Genomic DNA, 15,511 nt, shown 5'->3' with positions numbered 1-15,511 from the left:
CCCCCACATTTATCGATGAGATGAACGGGGAAAAGATTCTGAAAATGAAAACTGGTTTCATAATATCCTTGTGGAAGCCCAGCCAAGTATTGTTGATTTTAAAAACCCTGTCAATTAATGTCCTGATAAGACCGATTTTGTATGACAGAGGTACGAAACTAAGATGATTGGTGAGCAGACCCGTGAAGGTCTTCTTACGGAAGGTACTAGTGACAACGGAACCATGGTGGGTATTGTCGATTAAGACATCCAAAAAGGGCAAAACATGATCAATTTTTTTCTCCATCGTGAAGCGCATGTTCGGATGTTGACTATTGATATAGTCGAAAAATGCGATGGCGTCCTGTTCTGAGTGGAATAAACAAAACTTATTATCCACGTAACGACGATAAAATGGAACTTAAAGACCTTGATATTGCTCTAACCAGATCTTTCATGGTGACCCATAAAGAGATTGGCGAGGACGGGAGCTAGGGGTGAACCCATGGCAACCCCATCAATCTGGTAATAAAAGGAACCTTTGAACAAAAAGTGAGTTTCAGCAATAGCAAATGAAAAAAGACGTTTGAGATCGGAGGAGGTAAGCTTGAGGTCATGGTATCCCTCACTCAAATATGTAATCTATTTTTGTCGCTTAATCACAATTAATTATGCATGTTTCGCCTAGTTGTTATACAGTCCCAACGGTTTTTCAAATATTCTGTAACTGACGGTGATGTTAGTAACATCGAAACATGTCTTATAAATTAAAAAATGTCGTAATCTTCTTAAAAACATGAGAATTGTAAGCTAGTTCAGGCAGGGTAGCCCGGGTGTGCTCATAATTCAGGTAATACTCTCAGGGTTGTCCTTAAGGAGTTTGCAGAAAGAAAGGAGACGAACATCAGCTTTAAAATCTTTTTAAATCCACATATTAAAAATAATAAAAATAATTGTAGTGGTCCGTGTGAGGGTCGAACTCACGACCTTGGCGTTATCAGCACCACGCTCTACCGACTGAGCTAACGGACCAACTACTGATGCGCAAGTGGTAAAATAAAAGGCAAATTAGTTTGTAATCTACTGCGGGAGCGGAGTTTTAAATGCTACCATCTACGTTGGTGAAGAATGAGCACGTGGTAGTTTGCAAAACTCGTTTAGGTATTTCACACCGCTCGAGTCATCAGACACTCCAAGGTCGTCATCTTCGTCATCCACGGTTGCTGGAGATAGAGAGTGAACGACACAGACCTTTGACACATTTGTTCTAGTTGCCAGTAGATTGCAGAGTGACTAGAATACAGTGACTTTGTGCAGGAAGTCATGGCGCACTACCCGCGTTTTATCAGTTGACAGATAAATGAAGAAAAGAGAACTGCGAAAAGAAAAGTAAAGAAAAGAAAAGACCAAAAAAATGTTACCATGGGTAGCAAAAATCTAGATCTTGGAGAATCCGGGTATCGATCCCGGTACCTCCCGCACGCAAAGCGGGCGCTCTACCATTTGAGCTAATCCCCCGGAACATATCCCTTTTGAGAAACTTATGAGTGAAATTACAGAAATTGAGTAGATTCAGAGATTTACATGATCTTTATTACGTTATGTAGTAGATCATCATCTGATAGGTTAATCCATTTAACGAGGAAAGAAACAGACAATACTGTCACAAAAGAACATGACAATTTGAAGCTAGTTCAGCAGGGTAATCAGATTCTTGGGTTCTACACGGTAAGCTCCTAATATAAAAACAAAACAAAAGAAAACAAAACAGCAAAAAATGACAAATTAAATAAAAAAAACTAATATTTCAGTGATAGCATATATCGTTGTTGTCATCAGAAAAAACAGAGGAAGTATCACTGGAGAATCCGGGTATCGATCCCGGTACCTCCCGCATGCTAAGCGGGCGCTCTACCATTTGAGCTAATTCCCCAGACACAGTGTGTTCTTGCTTTGGTTATGAAACAATTGCTCTCCTTTATATAGCGAGTTAAGTAACTTCAGATAACGAATTTCCAAATAATAAGATTGGTTATATCTCTGTTTCTATGGTTACTTATGGAATTGGTTACGACCAATGACAGAGATACTGTCATGTGGAGAAAAGGAAGTATTGTAATGGCCCGCGTAAAGGTTGAACTCAAAACTTTGGCCCTTCGGAGATAAAAACTAAACGACCGGAGACAATGAGTAAACGACCATGACACCGAAAAATGCCCGAAAATAGAAGAGTGTCTGCGCTGCGGTGATTTTGTGCCGCAGGAAGTCATTATACTCTACCTGCGTAAGTAATACTAACTGTAGACAAGTAAGGAAAAAAGACCAGCAAAAAGAAAAGAAAAGACAAAATGGTGCCACGAGTAGCAAAAATGTTTTTGGACAAGGACCTTTGTTTTAGTGCCAAAAGATAGCAGAGCGACTTTGAGAGTGACAATGATTTTGTGCAGGAAATTATGGCACTCTACCCGCGTTTTATAAGCAGATAAATGGGGAAAAAAGAACTGCGGAAAGAAAAGAAAAGAGCAAAAAATATTGATATGGGTAGGGAAAGCCTTTCTTCTAGTGCCAGTGGATAGCAGAGTGACTGCAATACAGTGATTTTGTGCAGGAAATCAGGTGACTCTACCCGCGTTTTATGAGCAGATAAACGAGGAAAAAAGAACCACAAAAAGGAAAGAAAAGACATAAATGTTACTATTGTTGCAAAAAAACTTGGCCTTGGAGAATCCGGGTATCGATCCCGGTACTTCCCGCATGCAAAGCGGGCGCTCTACCATTTGAGCTAATCCCCCAGAACATATCCCACTTTAGAAACTGATGAGTGAAATTACTGTGATTGAGTAGATTTAGAGATTTATATGAGCTATATTGCGGTATCTAGTAGATCATCATCTACGGTGATGGGTTAGTCTATTTAACAAGGAAAAAAACAGACAATACCGTCACAAAAGAACATGACAATTTGAAGCTCGTTCAGCAGGGTAATCAGATCCTTGGGTTCTACGGTAAGCCTCTGATAAAAAAAACAAAACAAAACAAAAAAAATAATATTTCAGTGATAACAAAGATCGTTGTTATCATTAGAAAAAAAAAGAAGTATCACTGGAGAATCCTGGTATCGATCCCGGTACCTCCCGCATGCTAAGCGGACGCATAGCATTTGAACTAATCTCCCAGTTTTTTTCTGGTTTTGGTTATAAAACAATTGCTTTCCTTTATATAGCGAGTGAAGTAACTTCAGATAACGAATTTCTAAATAATAGGATTGGTTACATCTCTCTTTCTATGGTTTGCGAACGACTTATGCGCAGAGAGGAGGGGGGGGGGGGGGGGGAGAGTTAATCCCAGAAACATATGGTTTGGGGTGTGCCGCCCCTCTTGCGCTATTTGAGACCAAAATCTGCGATTTTTCCTACCTATTTATGGCCTGCTGAAAAACTGAATACGATAAGCTATTTAAGAGCTGACCTTTATATCTATACCTGTTTCAGATCGTAAACATAAGTTATGAAGGGCTTTTATTGATGGTCTCAATGATGATGAAGAAAAAGTAGCTTCTTCTATTAAACATACCCACCTCAAGACTAGAGTGGAAAAAAACCGGAAAAGGAAAAGAGACTACAAAAAACGTTGCAAAAACACTTGGCCTTGGAGAATCCGGGTATCGATCCCGGTACTTCCCGCATGCAAAGCGGGCGCTCTACCATTTGAGCTAATCCCCCAGAATATACTGCTGATAGAAACTTATGAGTGAAATTACTGTGATTAAGTAGATTTAGAGATTTATATGATCGATATTACGGTATCTAGTAATTCATCATCTGCGGTGATGGATTAATCCCTTTAACAAGAAAAGAAAGAGACAATACTGACACAAAAAACATGATAATTTGAAGCTAGTTCAGCAGGATAACCAGATCTGTTATACATCGGGGCACGACCCTGGACATTTGTTTTAGTGAGAAGAAGAGCAGCAATAGAATGATTTTTGCGGAAAACGTTAGGTCAATCTACTTGGATTTCTACCGTAGGCATGTCGCAAAAAAATAAAATATGGAGGAAAGAAACAACGACAAAAACGAAAAAAATTTTAAAAAGCCCCAATGTTGTCCTGAGAAGAAAGGGTGTCTTGGAGAATCCGAGTATCGATCCCGGTACCTCTCGCATGCAAAACGGGCGCTCTACCATTTGAGCTAATTCCCCGGAATAGGTTTTGAAGTAGATCAATTGTTTTTGTTCAAACATAGAATACTGACTCAAAAGGACATGAGAATTGTAAACTAGTTCAGGCAGGGTAGCCTGTGTTCATGATTCAGGTAATGTTCTCAGTGTTTTCCTTGAGTCGTTTGCTGAAAAACAAAGAGACGTACATCAGCTTTAAAATGCTTTTGAATCACGAAACAAAACAAAAACAGCAACAACATAAAAACAAAAAATAAATTTTGGTGGTGCGTGTGAGGCGCGAAATCACGACCTTGGCGTTATCAGCACCACGCTCTGCCGACTGAGCTAACGGACCAACTGCTGTTTCTCAATTGTTTAAATAAAAGTCAAATTAGTTTGTAGTCTACCGCGGGACCGGATTTTAAAGGCTACTATTTACTTTGGTAAAGAACGAGCGCGTGGCAGTTCGCAAAACTTCTTTCTTTCATATCGCCTGAGACATCAGATACTCCAAGGTCGTCATCTTCGCCATCCCCGGCTTCTAGAGATAGAAAGTGAACGACAAGGACGTTTGTTCTAGTGTCACTAGTAGATAGCAGAGTGACTGGAATACAGTGATTTTGTGCAGGAAGTCATGACACACTAGTACTACCCGCGTTTTATGAGAAGATAAATAAGGAAAAGAGAACTACAAAAAGGAAAGAGAAGACACACAAAAAAATGTTGCTATTGTTGCAAAAAACTTGGCCTTGGAGAATCCGGGTATCGATCCCGGTACTTCCCGCATGCTAAGTGGGCGCTCTACCATTTGAGCTAATCCCCCAAAACACATTTATAGTAGAAAGTTATTAGTGGAAATAGTGTGATTCAGTAGATTTAGGGATTTATATGATCTATATTACGGTATCTGGTAGATCATCATCTGTGATGATTGGTTAATCCCTTTAATAAGAAAAGAAACAGACAATACTGGCACAAAAGAACTTGACAATTTTAAGCTAAATACAATGATTTTGTGCAGGAAGTCATGGCACTCTACCCGCGTTTTATGAGCAGGTAAACGAGGAAAAGAGAACTACAAAAAGGAAAGAAAAGACATAAATGTTATACTATTGTTGCAAAGAACTTGGCCTTGGAGAATCCGCGTATCGATCCCGGTACTTCCCGCATGCGAAGCGGGCGCCCTACCATTTCAGCTAATTCCCCGGAATACGCTTTTGCCATTTGAAAGTAGTGGCTGGAGTTGGTGTAACTGAACAGATTTAAAGTAGCTCAATTTTCCGCTCAATCAGAGAATATTGACTCAATAGAACATGGGAATTGTAATCTAGTTCAGCCAGGGTAGTCTGTGTTCAACTGAGATCCAGGTATTGCTCTCAGTGTTTTCCTTGAGGCGTTTGCTGAAAAAAAGAGACGAACATCAGCTTTAAAATGTGTTTGAATCACGTAACACAACAACAACAACAACAACTAAATAAATAAACTGTCGTGGTCCGTGTGAGGGTCGAACTCACGGCCTTGGCGTTATCAGCACCACGCTCTACCGACTGAGCTAACGGACCAACTGCAGCACGCTACTGTTAAAATAGAAGTCGGATTAGTTTGTAGTGTACTGCAGGACCGGAGTTTAAATGCTACCATTTACTTTGGTAAAGAATGAGCTCATGGCAGTTGGCAAAGATTTTTCTTTCATATCGCCCGAGACATCGAACACTCTAAAGGTCGTCATCTTCGCCATCCTCGGCTGCTGGAGATAGAGAGTGAACGACAAGGACCTTTGTTCTAGCGTGTGCCAGTAGAGAGCAGAGAAAATTGCTCTCTACTTCAATCCCGAAAATTGAAACAATAAAAATACTCTTTTACCCCAAGAGATAAAATTCTGATCTACAGTCGGACTCTTGAATAATATCTTGCAAATTATTTTCTTGAATAATGTTTAAAAACAGCATATAGTATTTTTAGTATTTTAAAATAACATAAAGGTGGCGTGTCCAAAGGACAAAAATTCAGATCTGCAGTAATTCTTTAATAGTATCTGGCAAATTAATTCCCTGATTACCAGTTCTTCCAAATAGTTTCGCAATAATGAATAGTTCATTTTGTTGCACAAATCTATTTTCACTGAAATACCCGTTCAATGGGGAATTAGCTCAAATGGTAGAGCGTCCGCTTTGCATGCGGGAGGTACCGGGATCAATCCCCGGATTCTCCAGATCATAGTTTTTTTCCTCCATAAAACAAAATTTAACTTATCTTCTTGAACATTTTAAAAATACTATGTTTCAAAATGACAGTAAATTTAGCATATTGAAGTCTCCGTTTTTATTTTATGTAGCTTTTGACAGATGTGGAAATCCTTTTTCTCCAATTATCCTGTAACAATGGGGTATTAGCTCAAATGGTAGAGCGCCCGCTTCGCATGCGGTAAGTACCGGGATCGATACCCGGATTCACATTTTTTTTTTTTAATACAACAAAAACTCATTTAAAGTTACGATTTCGATTTGCAAGAAAAGAACTTGAGACTGCTGCAAAAGTAAAAGACTCGTTTTATCAAAAAACTGAAAACAACAACAACAACGGGTCATGTTACAGCTCTCGTAAGGCCTCACATGAAGGGCTTGAAACCTTTTGAGAAAACAATAGAACAAACAACAGAAACAATGCCCCCTGGCCCCGAAACAATAACAGCTGCTGCAATGACAAGAAATAGAATTACAAGCTTACCAAAGCGATACCCGGATTCTCCAAGGAAAACAAACACATTTTTGCTACTCATTGCAACATTTTTTGTATTTCCTTTTCTTTTCGCTGGTCTTTTTCCCCTACTTATCTACTGTTACTGTTATCTCCGCGGGTAGAGTGTCATCATTACTTCCTGATATGAGTCGCCTGCAGTACTACAGCCACTCTGATATCTCCCGGCACTAGAAGAAAGGTCCTTGGTCGTTTATTGTCTGTCTCCGGCGAGGAAGGCCAAGACAACGACTCCACGAACTGAAAGGAGCCGACCGAAGGGCCAAGGTCTTGAGTTCAATCCTTACCCAGATCATTACCAATACTTCTTCTCTAGCTGACAGCAGACTTCAGCTTTTTTTGTTTGCAGTACGAATATCTAACGCGTTGATCAAAACAAATGATAGAAAGAAAGACATAACCAATTTTGGATTCTCTTTTATTATTTCTAAAGTACTATCGATTATCTCATTACTTACAAATTTGTTATCTGAAGTTACTGATCAAGCTAAATTAAGGACAGAAATTATTTTATAACCAAAACCAAATTTGTCTGAGGAATTAGCTCAAATGGTAGAGCGCCCACTTAGCATGCGAGAGGTAGCGGGATCGATACCCGGATTCTCCAATAGTACCTTTTTTTTTCTCGTGAAAATAAGGATATTTGCTATTAGTGAAACGTTGTTTGTTCATTTTTTCGTTTTTCTTGTTGTTTTTCCCTCCATATTTGATATTTTCTGACAAGCCTACGGTAATTTCCATGTAGATTGTCCTAACGTTTTCCGCAAAAACCATTCAATTGCCGCTCTTCTTTTCACTGAAACAGATGTCAAAAGTCGCTCGATATATAACGGATCTGATTAACCTACTGAACTAGCTTCAAATTGTCATGTTCTTTTGTGACAGTCTGTTTCTTTTCTTGTTAAATGGATTAACCCACCACCGCAGATGATGATCTACTAGATACCCTAATATAGATCATGCATATCTCTAAATCTACTCAATCACACTAATTTCACTCATAAGTTTCTATTGAGGAATGTTTTCTGGGGGATTAGCTCAAATGGTAAAGGGCCCGCTTTGCATGCGGGAAGTACCGGGATCGATACCCGGGTTCTCCAAGGCCAAGTTTTTTTGCAACAATAGTAACACTTTTTTTTTGTGTTTTCGTTCCTTTTTGTAGTTCTCTTTTCCTTATTTATCTTCTCATAAAACGCGAGTAGTGTGTCATGACTTCCCGCACAAAATCACCGTATTCTAGTTACTCTGCTATCTACTGGCACTAGAACAAAGGTCCTTGTCGTCCACTCTCTATCTCTAGCAGCCGGGTATGGCGAAGATGACGACCTTGGAGTGTCTGATGTCTCGGGCGACATGAAAGAAAAAAGTTTTGCGAACTGCCACGCGCTCACTCTTTACCAAAGTCAATGGTAGCATTTAAAATTCGGTCCTGCAGTAGACTACAAACTAATTTGACTTCCTATTTTAACATAGCAGCAGTTGGTCCGTTAGCTCAGTCGGTAGAGCGTGGTGCTGATAACGCCAAGGTCGTGAGTTCGACCCTCACACGGACCACGACAATTTTTTTTCTACTTTTTGTTTGTTTTTGTTGTTGTTGTTGTTGTTGTTGTTTTGTTACGTGATTCAAAAACATTTTAAAGCTGATGTTCGTCTCTTTTTTTTTCAGCAAACGCCTCGAGGAAAACACTGAGAGCAATACCTGGATCTTGAACACAGACTACCCTGGCTGAACTAGATTACAATTCCCATGTTCTATTGAGTCAATATTCTCTGTTTGAACAGAAAATTGAGCTATTTTAAATCTATTCAGTTACACCAACTGCAGTCACTACTTTCAAATGGCAAAAGCGTATTCCGGGGAATTAGCTGAAATGGTAGAGCGCCCGCTTCGCATGCGGGAAGTACCGGGATCGATACGCGGATTCTCCAAGGCCAAGTTCTTTGCAACAATAGTAACATTTATGTCTTTTCTGTCCTTTTTGTAATTCTCTTTTCCTCATTTACCTGCACAAAATTACTGTATTAAAGTAGCCTACAGTACAGGCGGATTAGCGGGTTCTAGCGCAATACGTTCGTGTATCGCGCTAGAGCCTGCTAATACGCCTGTTCTGCAGGCTAGTATTAAAGTCACCGTGCTATCTACTGACACTAGAACAAAGGTCCTAGTCGTTCACCCTATATCTCCAGCAGCCGAGGATGGCGAAGATGACGACCTTGGAGTGTTTGATGTCTCGGGTGATATGAAATCCCGGAAGGAGTCTAGCGAACCGCCAAACATTCATTCTTTCTCGAAATTAGATGATAACATTTAAGACCATTTAAGAATCCAGTCTTGCAGTATTCTAGAAGCTAATTTGTAACAGCAAATGGTCCGTTAGCTCAGTCGGTATAGCGTGGTGCTGATAACGCCAAGGTCGTGAGTTCGATCCCCAGACGGACCACGAATATTTATTTTTATTATTTTTGATACGTGGATTCAAAAAGATTTTAAAGCTGATATTCGTCTCCTTTTCTTTGCAAACTCCTTAAGGACAAACTTGAGAGCATTACCTGAATCACGAACACAGCCTGGCTACCCTGTCTGAACTTACTTACAACTCTCATGTTCTTTTGAGTCAGTATTCTCTGTTTGAACAGGAACTTGAGCTACTTTAAATCTATTCAGTTACAGCGATTGGAGACACAACTTTCAAATAGTTAATGTATTCCGGGGAATTAGCTCAAATGGTAGAGCGCCCGCTTAGCATGCGGGAGGTACCGGGATCGATACCCGGATTCTCCAAGGACAAGTTTTTTTTTCCTCTCGTGACAACAAAGATATTTTAATTGTTTTGGTCTCTGCTTTTTTTTTTTCTCGCTACAGGGACAAACCATCACTGGAGGTCATAATTTACTAGACACCACAATATTAATCCCGTAAATCTTTAAATCTAGTTCATCAGAGTAATTTCACTCATAAGTTTCTATTCGGATGAATGTGTTCTGGGGTATTAGCTGAAATGAGCGCCCGCTTTGCATGCGGGAAGTACCAAAAGCAATACCCGGATTCCCCAAGAAAAATAGTTTTGCTACCCATGGTAACATTTTGTTTGTTTTTTTGTTTTTTCTAAGCAGTTATTTTTATCTGCAAATAAAACGCGGGTAGTGTACCATGACGTCCTGTACAAAATCACTGTATGCCATTCACTCTGCTATCTACTGGCACTAGAACAAAGGCCCTTGTCGTTCACTCTCTTTCTTTAGCAGCCGAGGATGGCGAAGATGACGACTTTGGAGTGTCTGATTACTCGGGTGATATGAAAACCCGAAAGGAGTCTAGCGAACTGCCAAGCAGTAATTCTTTACCAAAATTAGATGGTAACATTTTAACTCCGGTCCTGCTGTGGATTACAAATTTGTCTTTTGTTTAACACTTGTATAATACCAGTTGGTCCGTTAGCTTAGTCGGCAGAGCGTGGTGCTGATAACGCCAAGGTCGTGAGTTCGGCCCTCACACGGACCACGAAAATTTGGTTTTACTTTTTTGTGATAGGTGGATTGAAAATCATTTTACAGCTGATGTTCGTCACTTTTTCTTTTTCCAGGAAACTGTTCTAAGGACAACCCGAGAGTATTTCCCGAATCATAAATACAGGCTACCCTGCCTCAACAAGCTTACAATTCTCATGTTGTTTTGAGTCAGCATTCTCTGTTTGAACAGAACGTTGAGCCACTTTAAATCTATTCAGTTACAGCAAGTGGAGTCATAACTTTCAATCACTAACATATCCTGGGGAATTAGCTCAAATGGTAGAGCGTCCGCTTAGCATGCGGGAGGTACCGGGATCGATACCCGGATTCTCCAAGGACAAGGCAAAAATCGTTTTGCTACTCATGGCAACATTTTTGTCTTTTCTTTTCTTTTTGCTGGTCTTTCTTTCCTAATTTATCTCCAGTTACTGTTACCTACGTGGGAAGAGTGCCATGGCTCCCTGCACAAAATCACTCGACTATAGTTACTCTGCTATTTCCAGGCGCTAGAGGAAAGGTTCTTGGTTATTTGCTGTCTGTCTCCGGCAGCCGAGGAAGGCCAAGATAACGACCTCACGAACTGAAAAGAGAAGACCGAAAGGCGGAGGTTGTGTTTTGAACCCTCACAAAGACCATTACCAATGATACTTTTTCTCTACTTGACAGCATGACTTCACGTTTTGTTTTTTAGTATACGAGTATCTAAGGCATTGGCCATCTGCTATTCAAACATTGTGTTTGGGGAATTAGCTCAAATGGTAGAGCGCCCGCTTAGCATGCGAGAGGTACCGGGATCGATACCCGGATTCTCCAATGATACTGTTTTTTTTTTTTTTATTCTAGTGAAAAAATGATATTTGCTACGCAGCTAAATATTGTTTTTTTAAATAACGTGTTTTTGCTGTTGCTTTCTTTCTTTTTTTGCATCTTTTGTCAGAAGCCAACCGTTTAGACACCCAAGTAGATTTTCCTAACGTTTTACGCCAAAAAGCACTCTATTGCTGCTTTTCTTTTCACTGGACAAATGTCCAAGGTCGTTCCCCGATATATAACGGATCTGATTACCTTGCTGAACTAGCTTAAAATTGTCAAGTTATTTTGTGTCAGGATTGTCTGTTTCTTTTCTTGTTAATGGATTAACCCATCACCGCAGATGATGTTCTACTAAATACGGTAATATACATCATGTATATCTCTAAATCTACTCAATCACAGTTCTTTCACTCATAAGTTTCCAATGGGGGGTGTATTCTGGGGAATTAGCTCAAACGGTAGAGCGCCCGCTTTGCTTGTGGGAAGTACCGTGATCGATACCCGGATTCTCTAAGATAAAGATAATTTATTTGTCTTTTTCTAAATGTAACATAGCTAAATGAAAAAACAGTTGTTTGCTGCTATCTGAATAGTTTTGACGAACTAAGAATATAAACTAGATCGTAAGTTCTAAGTTCAACTTGTGTATGCAATGAAAACTGGTAATAAATGTTCACGTTGTTGGATTGTTGCGGTGTTTTTCACTCCGAAATACAAAATTCAGATCTACAGTAATTCTTTAATGTTATCTGGTAAATTACCACTTCTTGAATAATTTTAAAATAGCATTTTTAAGTGTTTTAAAATCACAATAAAGGTAGCGCGTTAATATCTTTTTTCGTTTTCAGCAAAATTTGTCGAAAACATGGATATAGCTTCGCATTATCAGTTTATTTTATTACATAGCCTTATTTTCATTGGAATATCTGTACAATGGGGGATTAGCTCAAATGGTAGAGCGCCCGCTTTGCATGCGGGAAGTACCGGGATCGATACCCGGATTCTCCATTTGTTTTTTTTAAGATAACAAAAGCTCAATTTAAGTTTCGATTCTAATTTGCCAGTACATGACTTGAGACTGCTGCAAAAGTAGAAGAATCGTTTTATCGAAAAATCGATAACGTTCGAAAGTTCAACTTCAGTTGCTATTACTGAAGTGATTTAAAGTAGCTCAATTTTCTATTCAAACAGAGAAAACTGACTCAAAACATTAGAATTGTAAGCTAGTTCAGGCTGGGTAGTCTGTGTTCATGATTCAGGTATGTAATGCTCTCAGAGTTGTCCTTAGAAGAGTTTGCTAAAAACAGAGAGACAAATATAAGCTTTAAAATGTTTTTGAGTCACCATACCATATAAAAAAAATAGTCGTGGTCCGTGTGAGAGCTTAAATTCCACAACTGCTTAAGTTGTGCGCATAACTCCCATGATCAATCATGTCTTCATATCTTTCTCTGCAGTTCAAATAAATGAATTTTCATATATACACTTTTATTCTTCACCTTCTAGGGTATATTACGAACTCACAAAGTGGACAGCTCCCAGTTAACTAGATGATCAATCATGTCTTTATATCATTCTCCGCAGTTCAAATATATGATCTTTCATATATACACTTTTATGACAATTTTAAGCTAGTTCAGCAGGGTCATCAGATCCGTTATAGATCGGGGAACGACCTTGGACTTTGTTTCAGTGAAAAGAAGAGCAGCAATAGAATGCTTTTTGCGAAAAATGTTAGGACAATCTACTTGGATTTCTACCGTAGGCTTGTCACAAAAAATTAAAAATGGAGGAAAAAACACAATGGAAACGGAAAAAATAAAAAAAACCCTCAATGTTATCACGAGAGAAAAATGTTCCTTGGAGAATTCGGGTATCGATCCCGGTATTTCCCGCATGCTAAGCGGGCGCTCTACCAAACTGAATAGATATAAAGTAGCTCAATGTTTCTGTTCAAACAGAGAATACTGACTCAAAAGGACATGAAAATTGTAGGCTAGTTCAGCCAGGATAGCCCGACTGAGTTCTTGATTTTTACTGTTTTCCTTGAGGCGTTTGCTGAAAAAAAGAAGCGAACTTCAGCTTTAAAATGTTTTTAAATCCACGTAACAAAAAACACATGAAAAGTAAATTGCCGTGGTCCGTGTGAGGGTCGAACTCACGACCTTGGCGTTATCAGCACCACGCTCTACCTACTGAGCTAAGGGACCAATTGCTGTTGGGCATTTGTTAAAATAAAAACCAAATTAGTTTGAGTCTGCTGCAGGAGCGGATTTTAAATGTTACCATCTACTTTGGTAAAGAATGGGCACTTGGCAGTTCCCAAAACTCCCTTAGGTATTTCATATCACTTGAGTAATAAGACACTCCAAGGTTGTCATCTTCACCATCTTCGGCTGCTGGAGATAGAGATTGAACGACAAGGACTTTTGTTCTAGTTCCAGTAGAGAGCAGTGATAGTAATACAATGATTTTGTGCAGCAAGTCATGGCACACTCCCCGCGTTTTATTAGCAGATAAATGAAGAAAAGAGAACTGCGAAAAGAAAAGAAAAGAAAAGACAACAAAATGTTACCATGGGTAGGAAAACTCTTGATCTTGGAGAATCCGGGTATCGATCCCGGTACTTCCCGCATGCAAAGCGGGCGCTCTACCATTTGAGCTAATCCCCCAGAACATATCCCACTGTGGAAACGTATGGATGAAATTGTAGTGATTGAGTAGATTTACAGATTTATATGATCTATATTACGGAATCTGGTAGATCATCATCTGCGGTGATGGGTTAGTCTATTTAACAAGAAAAGAAACAGACAATACAAAGGCGTCACAAAAGAATATGACAATTTGAAGTTGGTTCAGCAGGATAATCAGATCCTTGAGTTCTGCGGTAAGCCTCTGATAAAAAAACAAAACAAAACAAAACAGCAAAAACGGGCAATTAAATAAATAAAAAAAAATATTTCAGTGATAAGAAAGATCGTTGTTATCATTAGAAAAAAAAAGAAGTATCACTGGAGAATCCGGGTATCGATCCCGGTACCTCCCGCATGCTAAGCGGGCGCATGGCATTTGAACTAATCTCGCAGTTTTTTTCTGCTTTTGGTTATAAAACAATTGCTTTCCTTTATATAGCGAGTTAAGTAACTTCAGATAACGAATTTCTAAATAATAGGATTGGTTATATATCTCTTTTTATGGTTTGCGAACGACTTATGGGCAGGGAGGAGTGGTGGGAGGGAAGTTAATCCCAAAAACATATGGTTTGGGGTGTACCGCCCCTCTTGCGCTATTTGACACCAAAATCTACGATTTTTCCTACCCTATTTATGGCCTGATGAAAAACTGAATACGATAAGCTATTTAAGAGCTGACCTTTATATCTATACTTGTTTCTACCAATTGAGCTAATCCCCCAGAATACGTCTATAATAGAAACTTATGAGTGAAATTACCGTGATTGAGTAGATTTAGAGATTTACCTGATTTATATTACCATTACGGTATCTAGTAGATCATCATCTGTGGTGATGGGTTAATCCATTTAACGAGGAAAGAAACAGACAATACTGACACAAAAGAACATGAAAATTTGAAGCTAGTTCAGCAAGGTTAACAGATCCGTTATATATCGGGAAACGACTTTGAACATTTGTTCTAGTGAATAGAAAAGCAAACATAAAATGCTTTTTTGTGGAAAACGTTACGACAATCTACTTGGATTTCTACCGTAGGCTTGTCACAAAAAATAATAAATGGGGAAAAACAACAACAAAAACGGCAAAAAAAAAAAAGCCCCAATGTTATCACGAGACATAAACGTTCCTTGGAGAATCCTGGTATCGATCCCGGTACCTCCCACATGCTAAGCGGGCGCTCTACCATTTGAGCTAATTCCCCGGAATACGCTCTTGCCAATGGAAAGTTGTGACTGCGGTTGGTGTAACTGAATAGATTTAAAGTAGCTCAATTTTCTGTTCAAACAGAGAATATTGACTCAATAGAACATGAGGATTGTAATCTAGTTCAGCCAGGGTAGCCTGTGTTCAAGATTCAGGTAATGCTCTCAGTGTTTTCCTTGAGGCGTTTGCTGAAAAAAAGAGACCAACAGCGGCTTTAAAATGTTTTTGAATCACGTAACAAAACAACAACAACAACAACAACAAAAAAACAAAAAGTAAAAAAAAAAAAAAAAATAAAAAGTCGTGGTCCGTGTGAGGGTCGAACTCACGACCTTAGCGTTATCAGCACCACGCTCTACCGACTGAGCTAACGAATTAGTTTGTAG

The 15,511-nt window shown here is 39.2% G+C and overlaps 8 non-coding genes across 8 annotated transcripts; 4 read left to right on the top strand and 4 right to left on the bottom strand.

The window, feature by feature from the left end:
• Window positions 1-938: 938 nt before the first annotated feature.
• Window positions 939-1,011, bottom strand: Trnai-gau (transfer RNA isoleucine (anticodon GAU)). The gene has a single exon. It is a non-coding gene; the product is annotated as a tRNA-Ile (tRNA).
• Window positions 1,012-1,424: 413 nt separating this feature from the next.
• Window positions 1,425-1,497, bottom strand: Trnaa-ugc (transfer RNA alanine (anticodon UGC)). Its single transcript has one exon. It is a non-coding gene; the product is annotated as a tRNA-Ala (tRNA).
• A 342-nt stretch (window positions 1,498-1,839) lies between these two features.
• Trnaa-agc (transfer RNA alanine (anticodon AGC)) lies at window positions 1,840-1,912 on the bottom strand. Its single transcript has one exon. It is a non-coding gene; the product is annotated as a tRNA-Ala (tRNA).
• A 3,720-nt stretch (window positions 1,913-5,632) lies between these two features.
• On the bottom strand, window positions 5,633-5,705 carry Trnai-gau (transfer RNA isoleucine (anticodon GAU)). The gene has a single exon. It is a non-coding gene; the product is annotated as a tRNA-Ile (tRNA).
• Window positions 5,706-6,282: 577 nt separating this feature from the next.
• On the top strand, window positions 6,283-6,355 carry Trnaa-ugc (transfer RNA alanine (anticodon UGC)). Its single transcript has one exon. It is a non-coding gene; the product is annotated as a tRNA-Ala (tRNA).
• Window positions 6,356-8,381: 2,026 nt separating this feature from the next.
• On the top strand, window positions 8,382-8,454 carry Trnai-gau (transfer RNA isoleucine (anticodon GAU)). Its single transcript has one exon. It is a non-coding gene; the product is annotated as a tRNA-Ile (tRNA).
• A 1,155-nt stretch (window positions 8,455-9,609) lies between these two features.
• Trnaa-agc (transfer RNA alanine (anticodon AGC)) lies at window positions 9,610-9,682 on the top strand. The gene has a single exon. It is a non-coding gene; the product is annotated as a tRNA-Ala (tRNA).
• A 989-nt stretch (window positions 9,683-10,671) lies between these two features.
• On the top strand, window positions 10,672-10,744 carry Trnaa-agc (transfer RNA alanine (anticodon AGC)). The gene has a single exon. It is a non-coding gene; the product is annotated as a tRNA-Ala (tRNA).
• The last annotated feature ends 4,767 nt before the right edge of the window (window positions 10,745-15,511 follow it).

This window comes from Orbicella faveolata, unplaced genomic scaffold (assembly GCF_042242905.1).
Source record: "Orbicella faveolata isolate gen_17 unplaced genomic scaffold, um_ofav_v1 contig_35, whole genome shotgun sequence".
Classification (NCBI taxonomy): Eukaryota; Metazoa; Cnidaria; class Anthozoa; order Scleractinia; family Merulinidae; genus Orbicella; species Orbicella faveolata.
Note: the sequence above shows the minus strand (reverse complement) of the source record. Positions and strands in the feature narration are given on the sequence as shown.